General features: G+C 43.5%; 1 pseudogene; it reads right to left on the bottom strand.

Annotated features, from left to right (window-relative positions):
* Positions 1–799: 799 nt before the first annotated feature.
* LOC100353593 (zinc finger protein 512-like) lies at positions 800–2,670 on the bottom strand (annotated as a pseudogene).
* Between the last annotated feature and the right edge of the window lie 1,241 nt (positions 2,671–3,911).

The raw sequence follows: 3,911 nt of genomic DNA, 5'->3' as shown, positions 1-3,911 counted from the left end.
AGTATTATATTTCTCAATCCTTAAAACCAAGGGAACAAAAGCAAGCTCCAAGAGGGCACTGAGCATAGCAACAGGAAAGTTGGGACAGTATTTATTGCTGCTTCAAATTTTCTTTTCCAGTCATTTTAATTCTGAGGACACGTTACTCCTAATGCTACTGTTCATGTCCCAGTTTAACCAGCATAGGGAGGTCCTAGCTTTTTCATTCTATATCAATTTCCTTGCTTTCAATCCTAAAACCACATTGAATTCAAACAGCCTCCATAAAGTCTGTTTCCCAAAAAGACAAGGTGACCTTATTACATGAGTGGCAACAGTTCTAGCTTCTAAACACATTGTATCACAAACACAAAATGAGAACTCAGTGCTGGTTTTAAAAATTAGCTTGGAATTGTTTTTTAAGCTAGATGATGGAGTAGCTACTAATCAATGGAGCTTCCAAAATCATTCTATACACCAGGAGGGAAAGAACAATAAAACAGGTTTCTTAGTCTTGTACAGGGCAAGAGAGGCTTATACTTAGTTGCCTTAAGAGGGAGCTCTTTGGGCAAGATAAGAGAAAAACAAGAGGACTCCAACAAGGAATAGTAAGAAAACCTACTAAAATGGAGGAGGGAACGAAAAGTGAACAAGTAGGGAAGACAGTGAAATTTACACTGGAGGAGGAGCTGAGAGGTAGCAGCCTTACACGAACAGCTGAAAGCATCTTCCCTCAGCCCCAGGACTCGGTCCTCCCCACACAGGTCCCCGTGACAACAGCATCCCAGCCACCCTCCTGGGAGCGCTCCACATCCTCTGCCTATTTCCTTCCTTGTTTATGATCGGTCTTTGGGACCCTGACTTTCTGGAACTGCACTGGCACTGGTTCCTGCCCTGGTTCCTCAGAGGGGGTTGACACTACGAGGTCCTCATTACTCTTCCTCTGATCCTTTCCTACTCTGGCACCCAGCGAGGTGTCAGGAAGCTCAATGCCAGGCTGCTACCACCTCCTAAGAAACCTTCCGCTCCGGGGCTGCTGCCTTCACTTTTCTTCTTGATTCTGCAGCTTTATCTTCATCAAAACCTTTTGGTGGTGCTTGGGCTTACAGTGAACCAATCCTCAGCATGGACAGAGTATATGTGATATTTGAGCCCATTCTCTGACTAAATTCTTTCTGACATAGAAGACACCTGTATTTTCCAGCCACAAAGCTCCCCAGTGCACAGGAGCCCAGGTGAGCTTTAAGGCCAAATACACTACTATAGGCAGCCTCACAACTCTGGTTAGGACACTGAAGAAATGATGCTTCCTGACATCTGCCCTCCACGTGTGTAGTACTTCCTGGCTGAAGGCAGGTAGCCCAGGGCCAGTATATTTTAACTCTGACCTTCAGGAACCAGATCCTGAAGCACCTTCCTCTTTAGCTATTCCTTGGCCAGTTCAGCAGAGGCCAACTCCTCCAGGTGGTACACAGCTATTATGGCAGAATGTCTCTTAACTCGGCCCCACTTTTTGGCTCCAGACTCATCTCCTTTAAGCACTCTGCTTTGTCCTGATTCTGGAAAGAGAAAGATAGGCCCATGCTCTGAGCTCAGGTGATATGCAAGCCCAGCCTTTGATCTCTCTGATTTTCCACAGTGGTGACTTCTCAGGGTCATGTACTCCAGCTATGTAGTCCCTTTGCCACATTTTCTGACATGGCACAGATACCCTAGGTACCCCATGATGCTGGTGAAGCTACTGCCGCAACTCTCACCCACACACCTGAGCTTTGCCAGTCTCTTGAAACCTGTTTGGAGCCATTCTCTTTTACTTGGCTCATCTATTTCATCAAAATGGGCAAACTATGATGATTTGCCATGATGTAATACTTCATCCCCACCAGTGAACACGGATATTTCCCACAATGATGAAAAGTAAACATTTTCCTCTTTACAGTTTTCCATGTGTGTTTTCTTTTTACAATATTTTGTTTATTTGAGAGGTAGAGTTACAGACAGAGGGATGGTGAGACAGATAAGTCTTCCAATCACTGGTTCACTCCCCAACTGGTGGCCAGAGTGGAGCTGATCTGAAGCCAGGAGCCAAGAGCGAGGAACTTCATCTGGGTCTTCCAGTTCCATTAGCACAGAGCTGGATCAGACGAGAAGCAGCTGAGCACAAACCGGTGCCCATATGGGATGCCAGTGCTGCAGGTGGAGGCTTAGCCCACCAGGCCACAGCACAGCCTCTCCATGTTTCTTTAAACTCTCTATGGTTTTCTTTCCAACTGCCTTGCAGGTAGGACAGGAGACTGCCTTTATGTACAATTCACAAGTACCGCTGTTCCTCCAAACTGCCTGCTGCATGAACTGGTGGTTCCTTCTGAATAGGGAGAGGCTGGGATTTGGGACTAGGCTGTTTTACGCTATTGCTTCCTCCCATAAAGCTTATGCTTCTTCTGAGGAACTTTTCCAATGGTCCTCATCTTCCTCCTGCCTGGGTTTCTTCTTTTTTCCTTTGGTTGCTGCTGCACCTGACCCTTCAACATGAGATGTAGTAGCTGGGTTGATCCTTCTCATCTTCATCCAGTAGGTAGATTTTCGGAAAGAGGCTGGAAAATCACCCAGTGGTTCACACAAATAGGCAGATGATGAGCCAATTAAGGAGTCATCATAAGGGATAGTATATTGGAAACTATTGTCCTTAATGGAGCAGTGGGTGCTGGGCAGATACTACACTGAGTATCTGACATCACTCCCTCTCCACGCCTAACAATTTCACCCAAGGGCTCCAGCCAGACCAACAGCCACTTCCACAATCTCCATTTTAGAGAATTTATATGGCCCAAATCAAAAACAAATAAAATGGCCCTAATCTCGGGGACAACAATCACCCTCTCCATTAGAGTCCCACATTCTTTTCTCCCACAGTTAGAAGTGTTTCTTAGTTCCTTGTTCGCAGTATTGTTTTATGTTTTAGAAGAAAGATATTCTTCCAAAAGTAACTAATCTTTGCCAATTCCCCTTCCTCTGCTTAATTAATTCTATTACTGCTTTCCCATAAGATCCCCAGACCTCTGTCCCTTGTACCAACCCTCTTATCCTGGGTGTCCCCCAGCACTCTCAAGTCCTACTGTCACATGATAGCCAAGCTGTTATTTTCCACTGCAAACGATGCAAAGCTTCACAGCCTAAATTTCAATTGGCTCAGTTCTTTCAGAGTACCAGGAAGCAGAAACAGCAGGAGAGCTGCTAGGAAGACAGAGAAGTAGCCCTGAATTTACTTCATCCTAAAACAAAGGTAAGGCTTAGTGGCTCAGGTACACCAGAAGTTTCCCTGTAACCTCAAGGCGAAAGATCCATTCTTATCACCTCTTTCCTTTTGCAAATATTAGAAGCCTTCGCTCTGTGTCACAGACTAGTGAAGTTAATATTCCCCAGTTTCCTTGAGGCTGGATTGATTTTATGTACCACTTAAAACTGTGAACGTTTTACTTAACCTGATTAATAAAACTTTTTTATTTAAAATATTAATAAATGATTTACAAGATGAAACCACAGAAGCCTATTAGCTGTGGACCCTGTTAAATAATAGATTTGTGTTTACTTCATTGTAAACCACTAGGTAAAAATCAAAAACTTTTAAAACTGCTTACTTTCTTAGAGAACAGAATTTCAGCTCAATTAAATGCCTGGAAATAGAAGCAAAATTGAATTCTCCTTTTCTCAAGTGATGACAGAGAAAGCTCCAAATTACTGTGGTATTTATGCAGCAAGAGGACAGCAGGCTACATGGTGCCTTAGTATCTCCTATGAAGATGAAGTCTACCAGTGGCATTAGGAAAGAGATTACCTATTTAAAATACTTTGAAATATTTAATTTGAAGAAAGTTACAGAAAAATGTAACCATCTTATCAGTGGGAAACTTTCATTTGAGCAGTATAATGTA

The sequence above is a fragment of the Oryctolagus cuniculus genome, chromosome 2 (genome assembly GCF_051225735.1).
Source record: "Oryctolagus cuniculus isolate XC-2025 breed Fujian yellow rabbit chromosome 2, ASM5122573v1, whole genome shotgun sequence".
Lineage (NCBI taxonomy): Eukaryota > Metazoa > Chordata > Mammalia > Lagomorpha > Leporidae > Oryctolagus > Oryctolagus cuniculus.
This window is presented reverse-complemented; position numbering and strand designations above follow the sequence as displayed.